The sequence below is a fragment of the Austrofundulus limnaeus genome, unplaced genomic scaffold, assembly GCF_001266775.1.
Source record: "Austrofundulus limnaeus strain Quisiro unplaced genomic scaffold, Austrofundulus_limnaeus-1.0 Scaffold48, whole genome shotgun sequence".
NCBI lineage: Eukaryota > Metazoa > Chordata > Actinopteri > Cyprinodontiformes > Rivulidae > Austrofundulus > Austrofundulus limnaeus.
The window spans coordinates 1,544,917-1,561,969 of NW_013952450.1; the positions used below are offsets into that span (position 1 = coordinate 1,544,917).

Consider the following 17,053-nt stretch of genomic DNA (forward strand, 5'->3'; position numbering starts at 1 on the left):
ACACACACACACACACACACACACACACACACACACAAAACAGTGCTTTAGATAGATGAAGCACACCTTTCAATTGAAGCTAAATCAGTGTATGTTAAAATACAGAATCAGAAACAACAAAAACATTTGAATGTGACCAAATACATCTGACTGTACTTCATGTGCATATCCTGTCTTTAACAGAGCTGATGGGACAGTCTTTACTGTGGACATAGAACAGTCAATAATTTATGTTAATGACACGTTGTGCGGAGAWGAAAAGAACTGCTTATTTTACTGTAAATTTGTCAATTTGATTAACAACTCCTTATTCAGATCTTATTGCAAAAAAGCCCAAACTTGTCATGAAAATGTGGATAGCAGGTTAGTTGAAGAAGGTCAAGAGAAAAAAAAAACATTTTGGCAGACAACTTGGATGAAGTCTAAGTTCTCAGTGACCCAGTCGTTCTTTGTTTTGGTTTAACTTCATTTGCTCATGAGTTTAAAATGACCTATCATAAAGAGGCTTCTGGTATAAAGGACAAAGGTAAAGACAACATGCTGACAAACAGCTGGGCAAAAAACCAGGCCTGATTCAAACTGAGCAGAGAGACAGCTGGATCTGAGAGCGCTCATCATTCACAGACACAGAGAGGATAAAGATTTGAAGACAAAAGAGAAGTTGAGACTCCTGAGCTGGTAGACATTAATAACAGCAGCACAGCAGAGGGGAAAAAAAGGGGGTTTTGTAGAATGACTTTGAACTGTTCAGCCATCGGTCTGTGTAAACAAATCTAGAGTACACTGCACATGTTGACTTGTCCTTGAGCTGGAATCAGAAGAGGATAAACAGCAAAATATTTCAAAATCTTTGAACAGTTGTACAAGCCGCTTAAGCCCTAGTTTATAATCACTGCACTGGATTTTTTAAATTATTTTTCTTAGGAGAAAAAAGAGACTGATGCCTTTAAAAAAAATCAAATCAGTTCACATATGACAGGTTTTTAAACACTTACATGAAGGTTGTAACCAAGTGGGAGCGTAGATTCAAGARCTCTCACCACCAACTCCGGCACGGAGCTTGCTGCACACTGACACACTCATTTACATTGGGCCATCCTACGTTGGGCTTTAGCCCCCCAGACCCAGGCCTCAAAATCCACACCTGTCACCTAACCTAAACCTTGTCTGTTTTCCTTGGGCCACCTCTTTCCACAATGGGTCCTTTGTTGATCAACAACACTTCACAGAATGTGGAATTGTCAGCAACCACAGTCTACAGAGCCACTCCTCTCATTAACCCTGAACAAGGAAATCTATCCAARAAACAAGAGGCACAAACATAAATCTCTTTGTGATCAAAGCATGGAAATGATGAAGCCTGAATAAATTTAGCCTAGCCTCTGAAGAGGTTCAGACATTTGTATTTCATACCATGTCAACTGGAATCAGAGGAGACCCTAGAGGGAAATAAGAGGCTAACAAATCCAATTAAATAATTTTGATTTAGTATGTAATGACCTTGGCCCAGTCTACAATTATTCTGATGGACAAATCAGTTGACAAACAAGCACTCCATCAGCATTTATTAGACTGGAGTTTAAAACTGCATTAAATGCTGTGATGCAGCTGACACGAACATAAAATGAATACAAGTATGTGCATACATGCAAGGTCCTTTTGGTTTTGTGCACATTACCACAGAGATTATGTTGAAGCCTTAATACCACAGTTTGAGTCACGTCCAAAATCAAAGTTTTAAAATATCAAGTTTGGACCCACCTCTGCTCTCTTTAGAATAGGGCAGACATATGTCAGCCCAGATGTTAAACATCATTACAACAGTGTTCATTAGTTCAAAAAAGGTCTGTTTAAAAAGATACTAATGAGTGAGTTCCTCACATGCATGAATGTTGTTTTGCCCTTGGCTTCCCTCACTCACGGTCATTCCACGGGTTAGCAAAACATCCCGTTCTCCCTTATGACACAGTAGGAGAAATATGTGCTTGTTCTAGCAAACTGGTGACGGTCCTGCTCGAGTTTAGGTTGCAAAGTAAATTCTCTTTTTCTGCAATGAATATTATTGGTTTTGACAGACTCATTTTTAGAGAGACTTTAGTTAAACAGACTTAAGGACTTAAAAGCATGAGGGTTTACATTTTACTCTGCAACTAAATTATCAAATACAGCATTAATTTAGCTCACATAAAGTATGAATATATACAAATTCCTTCGTCAACAAAAGGTACTTCTTAACCCCTGTATGATTCAAGAAACTTTTTGGTTGTTGTTTAAGTAGGCGCCAGTTTGTCTACCAATCTAAGTGGTGACAAAAATTTAAACGCCATTACTTCACACTTTCAGTGACAATGTTTCGCTTTAAAAACAGTGCTAGTAAATCCWGCTGGAGTAAGTCCAAATAATTTACCCTGCATCCAAAACTGTTTTATTTTGARCATTTAAGACACCAAGGCCAAAAAAATTGATGATCTGGCACAAGTTCATTTTGAGTCATGAACATTGCCTAGACTCAGGTCTCTTCAGGGTCCATCTTCTGCTTACTGCCAATAACAATAATTATACAATAAATCTTYCCATAGCAACTCAGGATAACAAAGACAAACACATTTTGATCCAAACGAGCATGCCAACAAACAGCTGGAGAAACGTATTCAGGTGCCAAATGAATGGAGTCACCTTAACTTTGCTGTAGAAAACTATAAAACCAAAGTTTGTTGCTTCCTAAGSCCAAAGCAGACATATACGTAAAGATATACATAGCAATTGAGACAGGAAGTACAGCTGGCAGATTGGTCTCACCAAGATGATTACAATCTTTTCTATTCCAGAGCTCTTCCAGTCCTGTAATTTCCCCTCTATACCAAGACAAATTCAAGCCAACACACAATAACACAACTGCAGTGTCATCACAAGATCCTATGCCTACTGCAGATAAATGCATAGCTTTCTCTACATAAATCAGACAAAGGTATTTTGTGAAATTTTGAAGCCTGTGCTAAAGGGCCAAGTAATGTCCTCCAGGCATTCTCGGATGCACCTCACTCTGCTGGAATGCAATCAGAATATTCATTCTGGTACAAAGCAACAGTACAGCACTGAAGGCCAGCTGCAACCGTGTTCTAACAGAAATGAACTGGAATACAGACAAAATTGCTACACAGTTCAYACATAAATGTACCAGGTATTTCAGAGAGGGTTGTGGGAGGTGGCAGTGCTTCTTTTCTCTTGGAGTGTAGTGAGAGGATGTGGGTGGTTTAATGCCGTGCTGGGAGGCCAGCAGCCAGCACATGCAGAGGAGGCGGCTGAGGAGGGCAAGTTGGATGAKGAAGGCAATCTTCTCTGCTAACATAGCAGGATTTGTTTTAAATAGAAACCAGGATTGTGCTTTATTTTCCACTGTGCAGTAACACTGCAGGGTATGCTAATTAAATGCATTCACTTTCGTGTGTGGGGCCACAAAAATAAAACAATTCAGTAGAATCAAGCCTCATTAACTAATTGTTCTAATGCAATAGGTAATGAGAGCATAAAAATTAAGAGAGTGAAAATACTGTTTAAGTGTTTGGGTGGTAAAAAAAGTAGATGAGCTGGCTGCAGAAACAGGTGGTACAGTCGAGTTGTGTCATGCTTTTCTTGGCTGTTCAGACCCGCACTGTCTGAGGAAAGCTGTCAGTGTGCCTGCTTGCCCACAGAGGTAGCTTTCCCCCCTTTAATACACACCTTTTACATTTAGCAAGTTTGCCTGTCTCTTCCTTGCACAAAGATCAATGTATATTGAATTGTTTTAAAATTTATGTAAATCTCAACTTACCTCAAGTTGAGATTSAGTAGCTTGTTTATTAATTATTTTTGATATAACACTGTCCAAAAGTTTAAAATGCAATGGCAACGTCTTAGGGAACTAGAAATTTGCTCAGGACTTGGACAGAAGAAAAAGCATAAAAATAAATTGATGGTGTCTGTCAAAACTGGTMCTCTGAAACAGGAAAGACTGCCTGGGAAAAATAGACTGTGCAAGAAAATTCTGATTTTGCCAATAAGCTTTTAAGGTTCCAGCTGTAATTCTTTTTGCCAATCTGTCTTGAGGCTAGAAGACGTCATATATTGAATCATGTCAAAGGAAAAGCTGTAGCTCTCCAAGCCTACAAAGCACAACTTTACTTGAAAGATACTTCTAGCTAGCATTGGTTTGATTATTTATTGTTATCACTGTAGTGAGGCAACAGAAAAACTTAGCAGCAGAAAATGACAGAAGAAATCTAACCATTCCAGCTTTATCTAACAGTGTGGTCAGAAAAATTACAGACTCAGGCAAACTAAACATGGGTGATTCTGGCCTTGAACGCATTTGTGAATACCGCTCAGATTCCACAGAAACACATTCATACCTATCTATTTTGCTCACTCCAACTCCTCCTCTTCCAAGACCAAAGACAAATCCTAGAAGCTCTACACAGAAAACTGGTTTTATTTTTGCAACAGCAATATTTGCCACAGCTGATCTCAAAGTTTGTTAAAGGTGGGTGGCCTCATTCTGAAGAAGGATTGTTGATTTTGGAACTTAACAGCCAGACAAACACACCTTCCCCTGTAGTGTTCTTTAAGACTACTCCCCCTTCCAGATTCATAGCCGCACATTACCAAGGCAACAACAGTAAAAGAGGAAAGCTCCAGCCTTATATGGCACCGACTGCAAACATGATCAAATAAACAACATTTGTGCACAAGACAAAACACAGYATTAGCAAATCAGGGAGAAACTGAATAAGCTGAACACAATTTTTTACCTAAAAGAGGTGGGGGAGGTAATGCGACGTTCTCCTGGACAATTTTCTGAACTGGAAACGCAAGGCAGGCTGTTTACGAGAAGCGATAAAACAGACTTTACTTTCAAAGAAAGCCTAGGTTTTTCATAATTGTAGAACCACGCTACAAATGTCCTAAATCTCCATGTTATAGTATAAATGCATTCACCTGGTAACAGGAGAAAAATCAGTACCAGAGCTTCATGCTACCAAACCATTCAAACAATTCCTACTGCCAATAACAGCAGCAACCTAAYTTTCCAATAGGAATAAAATTACTTGATTTATGATACACACAAATATAATCTACAAAAAAATAATTAAATTGTGTGAATAAAAATGCTAAAYAACCTCAATATTACTACATTGATGAGCATTTGCTTTTTGATAATACAAAAATAGCTAAAAGAAATAAAACTTCCACTCATATATAAAAACATGATACATAAACGATGATCCAGCACTCTTAACACCTCCAGAGCAACTTCAGAGCATCCCCAATGTTGACCTTACTTACATGAATTACATGATTTTCAATCTGAATAATCATAATAAAAACAGTGTAGTTAACTGTAGCTTTGAAAACCAGATCTTTGAGTATCTTGTATTTTTAGGTTTCATCTAAACACAGTTTTGTGTCTGAATACATAAGCAGTAATGCTAAAGCAAACAAGTTGCCTGAATAAGAGAGGGTGATGGGTTGAACGTAGTGTCTAGTAGGGGATGAAAATGTCTGAACAACTTTTTTTAAGAGTGCCTGATCTGTCTTTGGCACTCGAGTCAACCCTTTCAAACTAAAAGCAAACCAGTTGAGCAATTTGAATTCATTGTTTGTTTGTTTTTTGTGTGTGTTTTACGGAAAATTATGACAATCAGAATTTGTCATGTGGATGCACAACAAGACAGCAAATGGATGATGAAGAATTTTAATTTGAGGAGAAGTCTACTGATTTACTAGCCTGGTAAAAACCAGACCCTTGCCCTTCACTTTGCTTCGTACGAGGGTCTGGACTCGCGGCCATAGAGAAGTGATTCTTGCTGGAGGCGTGGCCTCTGCTGAAGTATGTGTGTGTATGTCGCTGTGAAGCTAAGAAGCTAACCAGAAATCGTGTGCACTGTAAACAACCCTACTGAGAGGAGAGAAGTACAGAGCCGAACGAGACAACTGTAAATGAGAGGTGCTGCTTTGTCAGACAAATTTAATTTAATTTGTAAGCCTTATCAACACAGACTGGCTTCATTCACTTCCTCCACTGTCATTGCTGAACTAACTAGCAGAAACTGTGCAGAAAATCAACGTCGTTCAAAACTCCACCTTCTGTTTGCTGATTGGCCCAGGTAAAATAAACTACAAGCAGACACTGCACAGAAAATCAATGTTCTGTTCTCTGATTGGTTCGGCTAAAAATCTGCCAGCGAAATCCTTGTCAATGGGAGAAATCCCAGACGGAGCAGTGAAGGGAAACTAGAACTGAGCGGAACTGCGTAGGAAGGCAAGGGCCAGGCTACTGGTTTACCGTTGAGTCCACATTTCCATTGCTCACTCACCAACTCCTGGTGCAATTAAACCTTGTAAATCTTAGATACAGTAAGCCCTACAGTTGCAACTCTGATCATTTCTTGGCTCAGCTGGAGTCGACGAGGTCATGTGACGCCTCAAAACTAAAGACAAGAGTCTGACCTGCTGCAGCATCTCCAGCCGTCTTACACAGACATTTAAAAGAATGTGAATGGGTCATTTCTAAATAATGCTATCACAACTGATTTCTGCTGTTCTGTTTTTAGTAAGTAAAGAAAAATATAGAAGAGAAATACAGTAAGTCAAACACTCATTCACTTTTTTTACAAAGGAACACCARAGATGTTCAAAAGAATGTGCGGACAGTTGAGTTGTTACTTCTTCCATAGCTGCTCTTCACACTTGGATTTTCATCTGAGGATGTCCTCTTATACTGTCAATAACAATGGAGTCTTGAGCACCAAAAACATGATGCTTAAAGTAGAAAGTAGTGCTGTACCAAACGGTTATTTTCTAATCGATTAATATAACGATTTTTTTTGATTAATCGATTATTCTAACAACAAATCTATAAGTTATTCTGATGTGAGTGCGCTGGAAATTTAAAATGTTTTCAAATTAACAAGAACAGTTCTTTATTATAATATTTTCTTTAATAGTTTTTTTCATGGACACAAAATATGCACTCTAGAGTCAATTTTTTAACAAAAAAAGCTTAAAAGATTTAACATCAACATAAAATCTCAACCATAGCATATAAAATTCAAGTAAAAGAAATATAGTACAAGATGTTAACAATCTAACAAATGAACTAAATTATGCAAAATTCAAGTCACTCTGGAAAAACTATATTAAACTTTTATTTATTATTTTTTATTTAATATATTTCTCAATATATAAAAATTAACCAATATCAAGACAACATCCAACTCTTTGTACAGTATTGTGACGTCAGTTGCGTAACTTATTTCTTTAAGGTGAAAACTGTTGAAAACAACAAGACTGTTTTGTCTTATAATCCAGCTCCACGTGTTTCTATTGATGTCATTTCCCCACTAGAAAAATGTGTGATGGAGGTCCATGGAAGGCAAATATGTTTAAATCAAATAAACAAAAGAGGATGCAGTTAAAATAAATAAAAGGTATTCAAGCTACGTTTTGAACATCCAAAACACGTCCAACACTTGTTGGCTGCTTGTGCTCTTTAGGTCAGACGTGTGTCGGGAAGCTCCTCTGTTGTTTGAGACGCTGGAGGAACCGTCTGATGGGGGAACCGTCTGATGGGGGAACCGTCTGATGGGGGAACCGTCCGATGGGGGAACCGTCTGATGGGGGAACCGTCCGATGGGGGAACCGTCCGATGGGGGAACCGTCTGATGGGGGAACGCGGCTCGACCTAACACCGGTCTGTTTATTGGTGGATGAAATAAAGAAAGTGGCGGTACTTTATTTACTTTGAGCAAGTAAACGTCGTGCTCACAAGATAATTAATCCACCAGATAATTCAGAGGAGATCTGTTTGGTAAATTTTACTCCAGGAGCTGCTCAGTAGTGGCAGAGTGGTAAGGGGAGGTGTCCTGTCACTGGTGGGTTGCTAGTTCGATCCCCCATTCAATCAGTCTTAGTTGTCATGTCCTTGGGCAAGACACTTCACCTACCTTGCCTGCTTGTGGTGGTCAGAGGGCTCGGTGCGTGGCAGCCTTGCCTCGGTCAGTGTGGCTGCATTTTAGTTTACCACCATCAGTGGGTGAATGTGTTTATGACTGGGTTAATGTCTGTAAGAATGGGTGAATGACTGAAGTGTAAAATGTTTTGGAGTCCATAAGGATGTAATAAAGCATTATATAAATTCAGGCTATTTACAATTTCTTCCAAACAAATAGCTTCATAGCCAAAAATGAGACTCATCAAGATATAAAAATATATTGAAGTTTTTTTTTTTACTCTTGGACTGGATGACACGTTAAAACTTGCATCAATATTAGCCAGTCTAAGTTGGCTGGAAAAAGAAATTTGGGTGAGGTTGTGTGRAAGCTGGAGTAGGTTATAAAATGGAACAGAGCTCATCAAATCAAAAGCAATGAGTTCAAATAATTTGGTTGCAAAAAATGCAGATTTTACAAGCATCCCCAATGAAATTCAAATCCACAAGTTAAAACCTAATAAGTACCATTACAGTCGGACTGTACAAAGTGTCACAAATTTGTCATCAGAGAATTTGCAGTAGGATTAGGTTTTTAACTTTTATGTAAAATTGTTTAACTTATTTTCAAATGTTTTTAATTAGCAAAGACTTGATAGTAAGGGGTGTTTTTCAGTATTTAGAGCATCAGAATATGTTTTATGGGGCGATGTTTTAAAGTCATCAAGTAACTGTATAGCATGCAGTTTGTTGTTTCACTGCTAATACAGCAGCTGTGTCTAGTTGCACTTTTTTAAAATAAGAAACTGTCATGTTGAAATGAAAATGATCTATCAGTTGATTTTTTTGCTCWCAACCCAGAACAGAAAGACATCCACACTCATACTGAAGTATTTGTTCATTTATCCCAAGTCAYATCACCATCGCAATATTAAGTTCTGTTTTCGCACATAGCATGTTTTCCTACATTACATTTGTTTCTTCATTTCCATTGAACTTGCACAAGTTGTCACCAGATCTTGGATCTGGAACCAAGACTTTTCTAAAGATATCTTGGCTGCAGAGATTAGAACCTCAACAGGTGACTGGCTTGGTAGGTCAGCAGCCTGCAGTAAAAGGTTAAAGGTCATCTAATGTAACTGAATTCTGAAAGACTCGAAAAGACATTCACTTGCAGCTGTTGCCATTGCAGGCTGTGACAAAGCCACAGTTTGTTAGACACGTAAACACGGGCCAAGTTACAAACTTGGACTTCATCCAAAGATGTCTCACGGCTGTGATGTTACCACTAATAGTCGGCATCTGAGTTATAGCATGAAAGGATCTAGTTTAATCAATGAGAAATTTGCTTTCCCAAAGGATAGCTTATCTAATCTAAACATCAATTATACAGACACATTAGTAAGCCACAACAGTGTGTATGTCTGTGTCAATCATAAAATTATCAAACAAAAACACAGGAGTTTTATTCAGTGTCCCTAGTCTTCAGCCATTGCAGGCACCTTTCCCACTACCCCACTGTTTTATTGGTGCCTGACTCAGAGCAAGCTAACCCCTCACCCTGATACTTTAAATGAAACCTTTTGTCAGTGTCCTGCTCTAGTGTTTAGAACAAACTCAGCAAGCAGTCCGTCAGGCCCTGTTTAGCTTTATAGACAGGAGAGTTTGGGAGAAAGAAGTTACAAAATAGTGGTGGTTGCTCTCTCCAACACAACTGATTTATTGGCTGGGCAGAACTGGAATGGAAGATGGAGATACGAAAGAGTGGTAAAATAAGCAAGCAGTAAAAGGACAGAGAAGTGAATCGGGATTTATAATGAAAAAGAAAAAAAATAGGAACCTTGTATGCACTAGTTTGACCAAGGTTTTTCACTGATTAATGGACAAGTGGGAATCATTAAGAAGAACTGGAAATAAGGGAGGGTACACAGAGAATGAGCAAAGTAAAAAYGGACACCATGAAGAAAGTGGGCCTGCATTAAGATATTAGTGCAGCCTTTTATAAATTTCATATTAAATCAGTAACTATGTACATGTAAAGAGCAAGAAAAAATATATAGAAAATTTATTTTAATATGAATAGCAACAGCAATATTTCCTTAAAGAGGCTGATGAACTTTGGACAAGGAGTTTCAGTGCTAACAGGTGTTTAGTAAAGCAACGAGTCATTCCTTACAGCTTACAGTGCTTGAACCTTTAGATCTAATACACAAATAGTTAATTAGAAAATGAATGACTCTAATGAGATATTTTCTAAAGAGTCTTTAATTTAGTACAACTTGGTAACTTTTCATTTATTTATTTAGCTAATTAATACCAGACAAGGTTTCTTCTGATTCACTAAAAGTGGGAGACAGTAGTTTTTTGTGTTTAGACTAGTGATGGCACAGAACAATGTTTCACTGAGTGTAAGTTGAATTTAACCAATACAATTAAAGCCATTATTTTTAGACTCATTAAGCCCTTTGGCTGTGGAATCCAAACAAAACAAAGAAACTGAGGAAGATAGGAAGCTCAGTAAACATGAGATATATTTGTATACATTTTATCTCTGAAAGTTCACATCAAGAAAAAAAACATTTTAGATAACCGTAATACAAAATAGGTAAAGTAGGCCACATTTTCCTGACATTTTTACAGCTTTTCTTACACTAATAAAAGTAACAACCTGTATTTACCACCAACAAGAARAAAATAAACACTGAGCAATAGTGGTGTCATTGCATATGGTTCATGAGCAGACCAACCACTCAGGTTTGATGTTTAGAGATTAAACTTGGCCCAGAGCCACACAATTATTGTACGACTAAAGAAACAAACATATTCAAACAATGAACAACTGCTTACATCCGGGATGATATGGTCACTTAAACAAAAGGCATAAACCAAAGAAGACACAGGTTGACACTAAAAAGTAGGCTAAGACAAATCCTGGTATTCCTGATATTTTATCAAGTAAAAATACAACAAATCATCTTCCACAAGACCATCCACAAAATACTGATTTAGTCAAATTGTGTCCATGTCAGTTCTCAGCCTGGACTTTGATTGGTTATGAGTGTTAGGTAGGTATAGTGGCAAAAACATCAATACACTACACATCACCTACAAAATACTGTTGAATGCCTTGCTACAGGCATAAAATTTGAGTTTTTATGTCTTTGCCACATGTTTAACTGTGCATTTACAATGTGCGAGAAATATTTTTTAAAGTTCAAAACACTTGTTTATTGAGGCATGATTTACTAAGAGTTTCTCCTGTTCTATTAATCCAAAACAGAATTGCTAGATTAAGTGATTACTAAAACAATCAATAGCTGCAGCCCTACAACGTGTTGCTGGAGCACAGGTAATATCACTGGCAATATATTGCAGTTAAGATACTGACTACTCATTAGTGCTCCACAAAACCTCACTTCAAACAAACAGAATATCATTGTAATGCATTCATGGTGATCTCTCTCATGTAATGTAATTAAATTTTAAATAAAAATAAATAAACCGTTGATCACTGCTTTCAACCATGTCTCTTTCTCTGCAACACTTCCAACTTTGTAAAAGCTGTCAACATATTTTAGTATTAATACTGGTACTAGCAATGGTAATAAATAGCAGTTCATATGAATGAACAGCTTGTTAAACTGCAATGACTTTGGTGTAAGCCATGACTATTTACATTCCAGTAGGTCTGTTCCTACAGGAGCGATAGGAAAGGAAGGGCAGAGGATAAAGACTCAGACCATATCAGTTCAAAACCAAGACAAGACTTATAGCGCCCACACTCTGTACACAATCTTCAGTGACCCAATTTTGTCAGAAGTCTCTCATTATCTTAAAAAAATGACAAATAACTMTTTAAATTTTAGCTTTTAAACAATTTGCTTTTCAGTATTCAGCCTTTTTTCCTTACAACTAGTAGAGATAGATTAGCACCACTTGTGTGAAATGTTAGAAAGAAGCATAAAGAAGCATTAAATGGTTGGAGGGATGAGTTTGCCTCTGCCCAGAGTGCCTAAAGGCAACAACACTGGACCAAATACCTGCCCACTCTAAAATCATGCAAAGCTCTCCTYATCTCCAAACCGACACAAGACAAAAGCTCTGAAAAACTAGCTAGAAGCAGGTCTAAATTTTGGATTTTATAAGAAGAATACAAAAAATGTGGAGTGTTTATGAATGTTTGGTTGGGGTTGTAAATGCTTTTGCCTGAGAGATTCAAAAGAGGCAGCAGGATTGTGTGTCTCAAGCAAAAAGAATGCACAAACGTGTGGGATATCGAAGGAAGTTTGTCAAAATGCTCTTAGCTCTTGGACACTGCTATGGGGCAGAGGTCCACTATTTGAATTCCAGTAAACACAGGAAATTAATTGAGCCGAGATGAAATGAGAATGACTTCAGCAAATGAAATGTCATGAGAACATCATGTTCTTTTTGGAATAAGGTATGTGTCTGTGATACAGACCTTTAACTGCAGTCGATATAGTCCAAAGGCAAATGGAATGAAAATGTCCCTGAATGGGCCTTTTGTGTAGAGCAACTCAATAGGAAGCCTGGTTTTATTTGCAAGGTATACTCTGTTTGTTCAGTAGGAGATAAAATACATTTACTGACCAGAACAAGGACACTTCCTTTTCTTTTCTTTTTTTTTTTTTACACAAAAGCATTTAAATAAAGGAAGAAAACAGTGTACAAGCACTGTAATTAAGAATAATCAGGATTAATAAGACCACATCTGAGACTAAAACATAGTAAGAAATCAAACGTACATTACATGCAGGGGATCCTGTGTCAGTGAGAGCAGGTTAAACTAGGTCAGTGCTTGGTCAATGGGAGCTAAGTGTTGTGTTAGGTATTTAAGACGGCGTAGCGAGGCCGTTATTACAGTGTTTATGTTGATCTTTTTAAACACACATTTATGTCTGCAAAGTGGCAATTTGGAATACTTCTCACCCATGTTTCTGTTCTCACCAGGAGGTGATAATAAACTATGTGTGTGTTTGAAATTTACTTAAATGACTAACATCAAACAGTTGTGTGATTTGTCATTTTTTTATTCACCTTTAATTCCTGCTGACMTTATTTATGACTTTAAACAGTTAACTGAGCTCTGCAAACAAGACACCTCGGCTCGCCACACCTGTTGCCGTCAAGGACCCTCTGCCCAACACAAACACACACATTTAAAACAGTTTTGACTACATTGTGTCCGTCGAACCCTGCTCGGCACGTTTTGTTTTGATGCTGGGCCTGTTGTTTGTGTCTGCAGCGACAGTAGAAAGTCTTGCTCACTGAATGATTGAGTCTAGAGAAAACCTTAGCCCACACATTTGTGCTTTCCTTTCAGTGTTTTGTCCTGTATCGCTGCAGTCAGGACAGAGCCTGCTCGAGCTCTTCACAGTCTGCCCCATGTTACACATACCATGGTCGACTGTTGCCGAACAAAGAGACAAAGCATGCTGCCATGGCAACATGGGCCTGACATAACTGTGTTAGGCAGCTTTTGGAAAGTCTAACTCAGACTAGTGATTAAACCGATGGTGTGAGGAAAAAATCTCATTCCTACATTTCCTAAAGATTACATGACCCAGTTTTTATAGAGAAACTTCGAAACAAATTTCACAAAATGTTCCTGGTTATGCAAATTATAATCCACCAACCCACCACAGCCATTCAATGGGCCTCATGCAAGAACATGTTYGTATTCTTATCCTAAATTTCTCTTACTTTTGTTCTTATGAAGGGTTCGTACGAACATGCCACGTCAGATTCAACAAACTCTTCTATCTTCAGGAAAAGTGTGTAAATGAGCTGCGTAAACATGATGAATTCCACCTGTTCGTATCCAGCTGCTCGTGCACGTGGAGAGGAGATTAGCATAATTACCGCCCCAAAAACACCATATAAGGCTATGTTTCCTGCCTCAGATACCACCAGGCAGTGTCCATTCAAGAAAATGACAGCGAAAAGTAAAAAGAAGATTTTTACGAGTTCGGAGATTGAAGTCCTGCTCTCCGAGAAAGAAGAAAATCTGTCCTTTTTAGCAGCGTCACTCATGGAATTAAAGGAGCTGCTAAAGTCAAAGAATGGAATGAAATAACTACTGCTGTTAATGTCGTGTCTCCTGTGGGTCGTAGGGCCTATACAGTCACAGAAATAAAAATATAAGTCATATTCATCTCTCTCTAGCCCTGCTCCGGTTTTTCTTTGGTCAAATATTTTTTAAGTGTAAACACCTGTGTTACATAGGCTTCATTTATTCAGAGGAAGAGCAGTCGCGCACCACTACCCCCCTCCCGACCGTCGCAAGTGTCAGATGCGGTTCTGAAAAGACGCATTTTAAAATGTCTCCAAACTTCAATTAATGCATAATTTAAGTTGGTTTTTAGTTTGAGATCTTCATATTAATACTGTAGTGTATACAACAGCATAATAGCCAATTTAATTTAATCTAACAAATTTATGTCATTAAAATCTAATTCCAGTTCAAACAGAATAACCTACTGTCAACATAAGTTTGTAGTGTGATTTATTTTCAACTCAAAATATCTTCAAACTAATGAAATATAGTTATTAATGAGAAAAATCTGTCTAGATAACAGCAGACCGACTGCTCGTAAAATATACGAAAGGTGTGGACCACTCGTGAATTGTGTTTGTATGTGAAGAAAATCTTAGAATACAAAAACATTGGTGAATGCCACAAATTCTCCTAAATCACTCGTATGCACTACTTAAGAACAAATCTGTACGTATGAACGGTTCTTGCATGAGGCCCAATGTTTTTACTTTTTTGCCTTTGTCATTCCAGTCAGTGAGGGAAAGCTGTATGATTTCTATACATTTTTACCACATGTCTTGCTTCTTTGAACAGATGTTTAAAGACCTAGCTGCTCTGTGCACAAGGTGGTGCTAGTGGAGTGCCTTGTTGAGCAGTTTTACTGCACTTTGACAAGTCAGCGACCCTCTTGGGGCTTTCAAACCCGTTCTACTGCTCCCATGGTCATGCCACATCCTGCAGCTTGGAACCACAGCCCATCTGGGTTTGGTTACCCCAAACCAGAGGAGCCATAAAACTAGGCTGAGAGGAAAACCAAGGGGCACCTCCTTATCCACAWCCCTAACTAGTCCTCAAAGGTTGGTGTTCTGATGTGGTCTGGAGGAAGGTGGGACCAACACATAAAACAAATCTGACAGAATTTATATTGTAATGTGTTACTCATAGTCAGACAATCACATGTATTGTGACAATTTTAAACTTTCTGCAGTGAACACTTTGATTGCAAAATGTTTATTTAGCATTAAATAGCCCAATACAAAAAAATTAATATAAGTCAAGTTTGTGCTGGTGCCCATTCAAGGGAAATTATTCTAACATGACTAGGGTAACAAGGTAGCAAGGGTTTTTATTTAGTGCCACTTGATATTTTCAGCTACAAACTCTTACTACCTTATTTTCTTTTGATCCTCTATTCAGAAAGGAGATGAAAAGATGAAGAGTGACATCCAGAGAGAACGACGAATAAAAGCACATCTCCCCTTCTTTGCTGCCTTCTGTAAACACGTCATCCTTCTTTCTTCCCCATGTCATCATGCCTCTCAAACACAACATAAAGGATACAGGTTAAAGATTCTGAGGCCACTATGGTATTTCTTTCCTTATTTAGCATGAATAAAAGGCTGGTTAACAAAAACCTTCTCTCCTTTTGTAWATATACCAGTCAATCCTATGTTAATTATTCATTTGCATATTTAAAAAATGGTGCAAATATACAATGAGAAAAAAACAATGGATTTTTCATAATGGCTTCAATGCTAGGAGTTAAAAATCTACAGCGTGTTCAGATTCTGTTACTTACATTATGTAAAAATGTTTTTTGCCCAACATCCTGGACAATACCATACTAATACGAGCGGTGAAACAACAATCTCTGCTTTCACCCCATTTTAAAACCTGTCTCATTTTCAGAAGGAAACAAAACATGTTGTTGTGTAGCAATTTGAATCAACCAATATTCAAAAAGGCAACATGCTGCACACCATAAAACTGAAACATCAATTTAAAACCTGTGTCCTAAAAATGATGTGTGGTACCTGGTTTATGCATTACCATCACAATATTAAATCATTTAAACTTGATTTCTTGCAGCATTAAGGATCACTCAAAGATAGAAATCTTTTATGTATGCTGATTTTTCCTGTTCAGTGGACTCTTGCACAATATGTGTGTGCAGTTACTAAACAAACAAGCTGCTCAGCACATGACGTTTAGTATGAACACCATGTGGTGACTTTTCATTCTTTTTGACATCACCGTTACTTAATTTAACTTATTTACTAATACTCTGTTGTGTCTAAGTAAACTCTGGTGTTATCTGTGTGGCGATAATCTAGTTAGATTGCAGTGAGCCCATTTTCACTCTCATTCTGACAGAAAAGCTTTTAAGAAAAAAAGCTTGATTGGTAACTTCAAAATTTTTAAGTAATTTGTAGGAAGTTGTTTTACTATATGGGCAAAAACTGGTCTGAGACTTGTTCTAGCTGCATAAAATCTGGCTGTCTGAGAAGGAAGGAAACACATTATTTAATTATCTGTTAGTGATCAGGGTTTGGTGCAATCATCAGTTTGAGACATGACAGTGTTTGTTCTGTGATCCATTTTTCATGAGTTAATATGGTTGTGACTAGCGATGCAAAGTAACAAAGCCAAAACTCTGAAAGAGTTCATGCAAGTCAAGAATAAGAAATCATGACACAAACGAATATATTTTGTGTTTAGTGTGTAAAAAAACAACTTTAAATAAAAAAAATTACGTCATGACATCATGTCACAAATAATGGGCCTCATGCAAGAACCGTTCGTACGCACAGATTTGTTCTTAAATTGTGCGATGATTTAGGAGAGTGTTTTAGGAAAATTTGTGGCATTCACCAATGTTTTCGTATTCTAAGATTTTTTTCAGATACGAACAAAATTCACGAGTGGTCCAGACCTTCCATCCATCCATCCATTTTCTTCCGCCTATCCGGGGTCGGGTCGCGGGGGCAGCAGCTTCAGAAGGGAGGCCCAGACCTCCCTCTCCCCAGCCA

At 37.9% G+C, this 17,053-nt stretch overlaps 1 protein-coding gene across 7 annotated transcripts in view; it reads right to left on the reverse strand.

Annotated features, from left to right (window-relative positions):
• Positions 1 to 17,053, reverse strand: part of LOC106517396 (myosin phosphatase Rho interacting protein) — a 61,577-nt gene that overhangs the window by 37,385 nt on the left and 7,139 nt on the right. Inside the window, exon 1 of one of the 7 annotated variants that reach the window (XM_014008210.1) lies at positions 996 to 1,114. The exons of the other annotated variants lie outside the window; for them this stretch is intronic. The gene's annotated coding sequence lies outside the window, so the exon portion shown is untranslated. Of the gene's footprint in view, positions 1 to 995; positions 1,115 to 17,053 lie in introns of those variants that run through there. 7 annotated transcript variants of the gene reach the window in all.